Below are 11,303 nucleotides of genomic sequence, written 5' to 3'. Positions count from 1 at the left end.
GGCTACGATTGCCGGTAGCCGCTTGTTGCTGATGGGCGATTGGAAGGACTGACTTAAGTCTGAAATTTTTATACTTTCATCGAAGGAACAAAAAAGGAAAGAAAGACGCCTGCCGAAACTCTACCCGCCGGTGCAGGTGCTGGTGGGGGGCAATAGCTAGATACCTAAGTTGCCAGTGATCAAAGTTCTAGGCCTAATTCTTTCTCCAAGAGAATGGAAAAAACAATATAGTCATAAACAAGTTAGACAATTATGTGTTTCAGGCAACTGGAACCTTCCGTAGAATCTCACTCAAAGATAAGTGTTTGCGGGAACACTGCCTCTTGCGCCTAACACACGCGTTTATGCTTTGGTTTGGTTTGTGGGGTTTAACGTCCCAAGGCGACTCAGGCTATGAGAGACGCCGTAATGGAGGACTCCGGAAATTTCCACCGCCTGGGGTTATTTAACGTGCACTGACATCGCACAGCACACGGGCACCTTGCTTTTCGCCTCCATCGAAAAGCGGCCGCCGAGGTCGGGATTCGATCCCGCGCGCGTCCTTGGGAACAGTAGTCGAGCGCCGTAACTACTGCGCCACCCCGGCGGGCACGCGTTTATCAGCAGGATCGCGTGTGCAACCCTATTCCTGAATCTAAGCCAGAGCGAGGAACAAAAGCTAGATATTCTGATTAGGAGGGCACATAAACGAGCACTAGGAATTCCCACCAGCGTCTCAACTGAGAAGTTGCTGAGAACGAGGGTACATAATACGTGTTGTGAAATCGCTACAGCGGTGAGGGAGGCGCAACTCTGGAGACTGCATGAGTTCCACGAAGGCAGGAAGAAAGATCCTGGCCAGCATAGGGGAAAACCAGAGGCAGCTGTCGTACGTCAGCAGAAATAGATCTTTAGGTCCGGAAAAGACTGAAGATCGCTCCAATTCCGAAGAACATGCACCCGACACACAACAAGGAGCGCAGGGCACATAAGAAAAAGAGTACGAGGGGTAGACTACTCAAATTGCGTACTGCGATGCGACCTGCAGCCTAGAAGGGGCAGCTTGGAGACTATGAGACAGTGGTCCCCGGATCCCTCAACACTATAGAAACTCGCTCATAGCTGAAGAGCTAGCTGCTCTGGCGTTAGGCTACAGGAGCACCAAAGTCAAATTCATAATTTGCGACAGCAAGATAGCAGTAAGAAACTTTAATAAGTGAATTGTTTCGAAAGAAGCAGTTAGGATACTTGGGAAATCGGTATTGGATAGAGATGATGATTATAAGCTCTTTATTTATTCCCAAAGAAGGGGAACCAGCCGAAAGACTGGTTGCACTGCTTAGAGAAGGTCAGCAGGGATCCTTTGGGACTCTGCGGCCTCCAATGCGCGCAAAATGAGCTGGCGCTGTTGGGCGAGCTCGGTGGTGCGCCCACTGTAGCAGAATTGCCTGCGTTGTGTCATGTACATGTACACACCATGTGAATGAATGTGGCCGGTTGTTAGCAGTGTTTTCACGTGGGTGAAATAAGATTTGGGAAAAGTTTACTATATAGCTATGGGTTTGGACAGGTTCCTGTTTGTATTTTGCGCCAATGGACGGCCTCGCGCCAGGATAGTTCCCGGTGTGCAGGGGGGTATAGACACCGTTCGAGCCGATAATGCTGAAGGATGTCCGTGTATGTAACGAGGCGTAAGTGAGTGCCTTGGAGAGTGTCAGAAAAAGCGGCAGGCTGAGGAGGGTGCTCCGCCCGGTAGCTGAGTTCTCAGGCTAAAGCATGCGCCTGTGCGTTCCCGCTGAGCGCCTCATGAGCTGGGGCCCATATGAGAAGATGAGGTGTAGACGGTAAGGGAAGAGATCGGAGGATAGTGTGCGCCTGTCGAGATATACGACCTACATCGAAGTTACGAATTGCCTGTTGAGAGTCGCTAACGACTACTTTGGTGGAGGGGTCGGTCAGAGCTAACGCGATGGCAAACTCTTCCGCGGTGGTAACAGTTGCGGCGTTGAGGATGCTGCAGGCGTTGTGCCAGTTTCGGTGCGGTGCCAAGTTTCGCAACCATAGCGGGGCGAAGGGGTGGTGGGAGGCATCTTTGTATGTAACGTCGGGGCGACCGGTAAAACGTTTGTGGAGTTGCCGGGCTCGGTCGGCTCTGCGCTCTGTATGATACTCTGGATGCATACTCTGTATGCAAGTGGAGGTATACGAAGACTGATTCTCTGCTCAGGCGTGAGGTCCATATACGTAGAAGTCGCCCTCAGAGGGGTGATTCCTACCTGGCTCAGTACTGCATGGCCCGCATATGTCAGCGAGAGGCGCTCATATAGTGAAGTTAGAGTCGCTTCAATCAGCTCGTCGACTGTGTTGGAGATCCCGAGGGTCATCAGTTTGATGGTGGAAGTGGACATGGGTAGACCCAATGCTGTCTTGTATGCCTTAATTGCGTAGTGATGCATCCAGTCGCTCCCGATCTGTTCGCGTGAGGCGAAGGTAAGGGGCAACGTAGGCAATGCGCGTACCTACAAACGAAGGCTTGTACGAGGCGCAAAAGGTTGGATTCGCGCATGCCCTTATGCTTGTTGGCGATCGTCTCTCTTGAGCAAGCGGCTGATCTCGATTACAGATTGATCTATTCGCTGAAGAGTAGTGGCGTTTCTTCCATTATCTTGTAGATGAAGGCCCAGGATACGTATTCGGTCGGTACGGGGTATGGAGGTGCCCTGTACTTGCAGATTGAAGGATACCGGCCGGAGGTGATCTGGGGTGTCTACCCTGGGTTGGGACAATAATGTATTCAGACTTGGTGGCCGAGCAGGATAGGCCGACTGTGGTGAGGTAGGTACCAACGCGATCGATGGCTGTCTGCAGAGTCTCCTCGATCTGGCCGTCACTGCCGTGTGTAATCCACAGAGTGAGGTCGTCGGCGTATAGGCTGTGGTGCAAGTGGGGGATATCTGCCAAAAGATTGGGTGGGCCAAGCAGCGCAATATTGAACAGGAGTGGGGAAAGCACCGAGCCTTGGGGTGTACCTCGGCTTCCAGGAGAGATGATGGAAGGATCTTTTGAGCAGGTGCCAATTTGCATTGTGCGGTTCGTGAGAAAGTCGCGTATATAATGACACACCGCTGCCCATCTTCTAGTGCCACCAAGTGGCCGAATGTCTTGGGGCGTGGCTGAGAGTCATCCTTGTCTCGCTAGAGTTTCGCTTGATTAAAAAGGGCCAGCTCGGTTGTTGTGCTGCTTGCTACGTGTGTTGGTGACATTTGGCGGAGGTGCGGGGTAAGATCCCATGTACGTTGCCCACGAAGACGTCAGTGACGCTGCTCATCATCGCGTGGACGCGACTCCTGTCCATAAAGCCAGCCGATGCCTCCGAGGCCTACAACCTGAGTGTGAACCACTGTCCACCCCGCTACGAACCATGACATCCACGACGGGCCGCCAGACAAGTCAGCATTCCAGCAACGCCCCACCGTACGTCCTTCTCGCACCTCGATCACCGCCATCATTCCACGGTGACCGGTTAGAGGATGTCGAAGACTGGGTGACCCTCGTCTCCTCTCGCTCGAGTTTCGCTTGATTAAAAAGGGCCAGCTCGGTTGTTGTGCTGCTTGCTACGTGTGTTGGTGACAATATGCATATGTTCGTTGTCCCACCTCTAGGGTCTGGAGGGTCTGCAGAATGGCTTCGTGCCGGATATTGTCAAAGGTCTTCGCAACATCTAGACCAACTATGACTTCGGTGTCCAAAGTGCTGTGTTAGCACCTGATGCTTGAGCAAGAGCATGTCTGGGGCCGCAAGGTGTGGTCGAAAACCAAGCATCGTGTCTGGAAGTAGGTGATGTTCTAGGTAACGAAGAAGACTGGTCTGAATTACATGCTCCAATAGTTTTTCCACGCACGACGTGAGAGAAATGGGGCGGAGGTTCGAGAGAATAGGTGGTTTGCCCGGCTTGGGGATGAGCACGAGGTTGGCGCATTTCCACTCTTGCGGGATGGCTCCCCGCTCCCAGCATTTTTGCAGAAAGTCTACGAGCACATGAATCGAGGCGTCGTCGAGGTTCCGAAGCATACGGTTAGATATACGGACCGGCCCTGCAGCTGAGTTTGTCTTGAGACGATTGAGCTCGGCTCGTACCTCCGGTAAAGTGATGGGAGCATCTAAACGGACGGTTTCCTTCCCCTGATAAGGAGGAAGAAATTTCACCGGTCCTGGGCGGATGTAGGTGTCTACTAGCTCCTGTTTGAGGGCGTCTGAGGTGCCGGGAAATTGGTGGAAGATACGCTGGAGCTGCTGGCGAGCTTGGAACTTGCTCTGTTCAAGGTCGAGGAGGTGACGGAGTAGTTTCCAGGTGCTTCTGGTGTTAGGAGCCTTATCAATCTGGTCACATATATTGTGCCAGTTTTGGCGTGTATAAGCTCTACGGCATAGTTCTCGATGTTTGTATGGACTCGGGCGAGCCGTCGTCGAATATTCCGATTCCACTTGCGAGTTTGCATCAGGGCCTCCAGCTGGCGCTTGCGGTCCCACAGTTGGGCATAATATCTGTCGCAGTTTGGTACGGAGTCTTCCACAGCTACTTCAGCAGTAACATCTGCAGCTTGTTTGAGGATGTCGGCTGACCAAGCGGCGATGTCTGTGATAGGTTGGGAAGAGCCTTGCTCTTTTCACTTGGCGCGAAAGCAGTCCCAGTTGCGATTTCCATCATGTGGGTCTCGGCTCACGAGGGGATGCCAGACAATGACGCTGCTAATAGTCTCGCCCGAGATATCTACACCCGGGCGGCCATGGAATCACCCTTACTCGGGTCGAAGGATCCGCTCATCACGTACATTGAAATCACGGCTGCACACGGCTGCACCGCCAGATCGGTCTCTCACACCTAACAAGTGCAGAGACTGGAGAAAATTACAAACAAACCGATTCTTTCCATCTTATTTATACAGGGAGGGAGAGGAACCTCCAAAGTTCTGCACCAAATGCGGTATAACAGCCAATCAGGATCATCTCATTTGGGAATGCCCTAATTCTCCCGGACATATTGATGGAATAAGAGAGAAAGAAACCTGGGATGCCCTCTTCCGGAGCCGGGACAACAAGCTCGAGTAATCCGTCTGGCACGGGATGCTTTGCGAAAGACGTCCCCCTGCGGGGCTGGATGGATGGAATATAGGAACGTCCCCTTTGAAACGGGGTGGTAGCAGTAGCTATCATGCTAATTTTTCTACCTATATCTTAATTATTGATTTGGATTGGTTAACTAAACCATCATTCTATTTATTAAATTTTTGGGTCTACAATGCTAACATTATGTCACTTTTCTGCTTTTAAGCCACCGATCTTCCAGTCGTGTTTTGCTGTTTCCACCGCCGGTTTATTCGCCCGGCCACTGGTATCTCTAAACCCCAGACCTTCAGGAACAGTGATTGCGCCTGCATCAACTTCCGGACGGATACCATTACATTCGAGTATAATATGGCCAATTGTTTCACTGGAGTTACCACATGCAGCACATGCGTCATCTTCATTGTTAAATTTCTTTTTGTAGCTGCGTGTTCTAAGGCACCCTGATCTAGCTTTAAAAAGTAGGGTAATGCCTTTTGAGTTATCAAAGAAAGCTTCCTTCCTGATCTGCATTTTTCACTTTCGGTATAATTCCACACTCTGTTTCTTCTCCATCGAATTTATCCAATTTTTACCTTCTGTGTTTTTCACCTGTTGCTTAATGCTCTTTATTTCTCCGTCCCTGTGACTAGCATACTTACTAGTTAGTTTCCTAGTTCTTTTCCTTCATTGTGAGTCAACGATTTTTAAGTACAGGTATTTAAATACTTTAGCTGCCCATCTGTTACTGTGCAATTTCCTCAGGCGTTCCTCATATATTATTTTACTCTGAGCTTCCCGTACTTCGAAAGATGCCCAGCCCATATCTCCCTGTACCGCCTCAATTGTAGTTTTGCCATGGGCACCTAGTGCTATTAGTCCAACGGATCTCTGATTTATTTCTAATGTCGACTGTACCTCTGGTTTTAGGCACAAAACCGCATTCCGAAAGTAAGTCCGGGCACCATAATTCCTTTCCAAACACCCCTCGAAACCTTATACCTGTTGTATCCCCACAATGGCCTATGCTTCATTATCCCGGCATTCCTTCGCCCTTTGGCCTTAAGTGATTGCTCATGCTTTCCAATGTATGCCAATCCTTCGTATACCCATACCCCCAGATATTTATATTCTGCTGCTCTGGGTATTTCATGGCCTTGTATTTTAAGACTCTGATCAGTTGAGCCGTTGAAAATCTTCAGACCCGACTTAACCGCGCTAAAACTGAAGCCTAGTGCGTCCCCTTCGTCTCCGCAATACTTAAAGGGCAGCTGCATCACTTTTTAAAAAGAAAGAGTTCGGAATACAGATATACAGATTACGACCCCCTGAACACGAATACGACGTTAAATTTAGTCATAAGTGACCGCAAACTACTTTTTAATCAGAAAAACGTGCACCAACGCTGTAGGGCGTTTTGAAAGTGGCGCTCTTGCCTGTGATTGGTCAAGCGCGCCGTGACGTCAATGACGGCGTGCCATTCAGTGGTAGCGGCGGTCCAAGCGATTGCACATGCACGCACGTGCTTTTCTCCTCTTTGCCACTATCCCCTTGGCAAAGAGGAGAAGAAGAGGAAGATGAGATTGGTGACTGCCATGTTTCGACGATGTTTATGGTCTGCGAGGAAGAAAGTGCCACTATCCCCTTGGCAAAGAAGAGGAAGATGAGATGTGCCTGAGTGTAGAAGAGGAGGAGTGGTGAAGAGGAAGTGTTTTCAGATTATTATTACAGTTGGTAGTGTGCGCGTGTGTTGTGTATCTTCTCTTGTGTCTGTGTTTGTTGCGCCACATTTCTGAATAAGTTGCATAAACAGGTTTGGGGTGCGACCTGATGCCGGTGAACACCTCCGGAAACGCACTCCCTCACCAGAACAGGAGTTGGCCACCCAGTTGCAGTAATTGGCCGCAACCTCTTATGATTACTTCCATAAAACCCCGGCCCTCAGTCACCAGAGGCTGCGGAGCAACTGACCAATGCGGCGGTCAGACTTGTGACGCGCAGCAGGGGGTGCTAAGAACTTCTGGCTCCGCTGGACAGGCCGCCATTGGAAACTGACCCTGGCAACGTTTAACGCTAGAGCCATATCTAGTGAAGCTAGTTTAGCAGTGCTGTTACAGGAACTAGAGGGTATGAAATGGGATGTCATAGGACTTAGTGAGGTTAGGAGGCCGAATGAGGCATATACTATACTGAAGGATGGGCATGTACTGTGTTATCGAGGTTTACCGGAGAGGCGAGAACTAGGAGTAGGTTTCCTTGTCAATAAGTATATAGCGGGCAATATAGATGAATTCTATACTATTAATGAGCGGGTGGCAGACATCGTAATTAGGCTTAATAAGCGGAATAAACTGAGGGTTTTAGAGGCCTATGAACCTACATGTAGTTATGAAGACCAGGCAGTTGAAAGCTTCTACGAAGATGTATAATCGGCAATGCGAAAAGTAAAGACGCAGTATACTTCAATGCCAAGGTAGGGAAAAAGCAGGCAGGAGACCAGGCAGGAGGTGACTATGGCATTGGTTCTAGGAATAGCAGGGGGAGTTACTAGTTGAGTTTGCAAAGCGCAATAACTTATGAATCATGAATACCTTCTTCAGCAAACGGAAGAATCGGAAATGGACATGGAAAAGTCCTAACGGGGAGACTAAAAATGAAATTGACTTCATACTGTGTTCAACCCCCCCATTATGCAAGATGTAGAGGTAATCAGGAAAGTGCGATGCAGTGACCATAGGATGGTGAGGTCCTGAATTAGCCTAAATCTGAAGAAGGAACGCAACAGATTAGTAAGAAGGAAACCCATCAACGAATTAGCGGGGAGAGGGAGGGCAGAAGAGTTCAGGATCTCGCTACAGAATAGATATTCAGCTCTAACCGAGGACGAGGACATTACCCTAGAAGCAATGAAAAATAATTTCAGAGATATCATTACTGGGTGTGCTGTACCAGTAGGCGGTAGGATTGTTAGAGAGGATACCGGTAAGCTGTCTAAGGAGACGAAAGATTTGATTAAGAAACGCCAGAGTATGAAAGCTTCCAATCCAACAGACCAGATAGAATTGGCCGAGATATCAAAGCTAATCAATAAGCGCAATGTGGCCGATATAAGGAAGTATAACTTGGAAAGAATTGAGCATGCTGTAAATAACGGGGGAAGCCTTAAAGCGGTAAAGAAGAAATTGGGCATAGGCAAAAACCAGATGTATGCGATAAGGGGCAAGGCGGGCAGCGTCATCACGAATATGGAGATGATAGTCGAAGTAGCCGAGGAGTTCTATACAGATCTCTACAGTAGCCAAAGTAGTCAGGACCGTAATGAGATTGGCTTTAGGGAAAAGCAGTCAGACGTTCCACCAGTGACGAAAGACGAGGTCAAGAAAGCATTAGAAACTATGAAAAGGGAGAAATCAGCTGGAGACGATCAGATAACTACAGATTTGTTGAAGGACTGGAAGGATATTGTGCTAGAAAAACTGGCCACCTTGTATACGCAGTGCCTGGTGTCATCGACGGTGCCGGAACCATAGAAGAATGCAAAAATTATCCTCATTCATATGAAAGGGGACTTTGAGGACCTTAAAAATTACAGACCAATCAGCTTACTGTCTGTTACGTATAAGGTATTTACTAAGATAATCGCTAATAGAATCAGGACAAACTTAGACTGCAATCAATCAAAGGATCAAGCAGGTTTTCGGAAACGGTACTCTACTATTGATCATATTTATACCATCAACCAGGTGATAGAAAAATGCTCAGAATATAACCAGCCCTTATACATAGCATTCATTGATTACGAAAAAGCATTTGACTCAGTTGAAACCTCGGCGGTGATGCAGGCATTGCGAAACCAGGGGGTAGACGAGCCGTACGTGAAAGTGCTGGAAGATATATATATATATATATATATATATATATATATATATATATATATATATATATATATATATATATATATATATATATATATAGTGGCTGCACAGCAACCATAGTTCTGCATAAAGAAAGTAACAAAATTCCCATAACGAAAGGAGTTAGGTGAGGAGACAGAATCTTCCCAGTACTATTTACAGCTTGCTTAGAGGAAGTATTCAGAGACTTTGAATGGGAGCAGTTAGGGATAAGTGTAGATGGAGTATACCTCAGTAATCTGCGATTTGCTGATGAGATTGCCTTGCTAAGAAACTCGGGGGATGAACTGCAAATAATGATTGATGACCTAGAGAGGAAAAGAAGAAAGGTAGGCTTGAAAATCGATAAGCAGAATATTAAGGTAATGTTCAACAGCCTCGGGAAGGAACAGCAGTTTGCATTAGGTAGCGAAGTATTGGAAGTAGTAGGCGAATATGTCTACTTAGGACAGGTAGTAACCGCAGATCCGGTCCAAGAAAAGGAAATAACAAGAAGAATAAAATTGGGATGGAGCGCATTTGGCAAGCACTCACAGATTATGACTAGCAGCTTATCGGTATCGCTAAAGAGGAAAGTATATAACAGTTGCATCTTACCTGTACTCACCTATGTGGCTGAAACGTGGAGGCGAACCAAGAGGGTTCTACTTAAGTTGAGGACAACTCAGAGGGCTATGGAACGAAAAATGGTAGGGGTAACGTTAAGAGATAGGAAGCGTACAGAGTGGGTCAGAGAAATAACTCAAGTTACCGACATTCTAGCGGAAATTAAGAAGAAGAAATGTACATTAACCCTTAAAGGTCCCGAACGGGACCTTTAAGGGTTAATAAATGATGATGATGATGACATGTAGCGCGAAGAGAGGATAACCGATGGTCGCTTAGGGTAACAAACTGGATTCCAAGGGAAGGAAAGCGTAGCAGGGGGCGGCAGAAAGTTAGGTGGGCGGATGAGGTTAAGAAGTTCGCAGGGGTCAAGTGGATGCAGCTAGCACAGAACCGGGTTAAGTGGAGAAATATGGGAGAGGCAGTAATATGGAAAGTTGAGCTAGTTGGTACATGACTGCAAATTACGAGCGCTGCGACGGAAAACAACAACGAGAGAGTAATGACAAGGACAGGCGCTTGTCCTTGTCATTACTCTCTCGTTGTTGTTTTCCGTCGCAGCGCTCGTAATTTGCAATGGGAGAGGCCTTCGCCCTGCAGTGGGTATAGTCAGGCTGAAGATGATGATGATTATGGCTTGCTACATTAACCTCCTTAATGTTTTCCTTATGAGTGGTTCTACCTGTTCATAATCCCAGTCTTCCATGGGGGTTTCTCTATTTGCTTCATCTATTTCTGCTGCTATCTACGCTATTTGATCGTCGTTTAATTTTGCGTTTACGTTTTGTCTAAGTTCCATTTCTCTTTTCATCAAGGGCCCCATCTGCAGACTAATACGTTTATGATCACTTCCCAGACTACACTCCCCTTCTTCGTCTATTTCCATTTTTGTGACCTTGCTATAAATTTCCTGCGACATTAGACAATAGTCAATGGTCGTCTGCCTGTTGCGGAATTCCCACGTGATTTGGCCTTCACATTTTGTTTCTCTATTTACTATAACTAGATCGCGTCGCTCACAGAAATCTAGCATTAGCTTCCCGTTACAATCCGTGTATTCATCCAGATCGTCGATGTGGTCGTTCATGTCCCCCAGTAGAATAATATTGGCCCCGTTTCCAAACTGGCTTATATCGTCACTGAGATATTCAACAAGATCCTTGTTTTCTTGCCTGCATTGATGTCCTATTCCTAAATAAACTACCCCTAGCCATGTCCTTATGCCGGCAATTGTTCCTGAAACGCAGATATGTTCTTTACAAAATGATAATTCTTTGCCAGTTTGTTCCCTGGTGTATCAACATACCTACCCCTCCACCCTTTATTTCCGTTTTCGTTCTGTTGCACCATTCCCAGACGTAGCCTTCTATAAACGGCGGATCTTCTAGACCCCTCAGATGAGTCTCGCAAAGAGCGTACACACCTATTTTGTCATCCTTCGACTGCTGTTCTATCTCTAGCCATTTCGCTCTTTTTCTTCCTCCTTGCATGTTTATGTAGCTGATCCTAATGTTAAATTTCTTTTTTGTACTTATCTTTCTCGACCTCCTCGCCATTTTTTGGGGGTCATCCTTCGTTATTACATTTCCTTCTGCTTCACTTCTAACTACCTCTGTGCACGGAGTCCTCGCGGGCCCCCTAAAAGAGCTACAGGCGGTCTCGGCTTGCGGTGTTGCTGTCGATAAACCTCCAGCGATGATG

This window comes from Amblyomma maculatum, chromosome 2 (assembly GCF_055883805.1).
Source record: "Amblyomma maculatum isolate TAMU_Amacu chromosome 2, ASM5588380v1, whole genome shotgun sequence".
Classification (NCBI taxonomy): Eukaryota; Metazoa; Arthropoda; class Arachnida; order Ixodida; family Ixodidae; genus Amblyomma; species Amblyomma maculatum.
Note: the sequence above shows the minus strand (reverse complement) of the source record.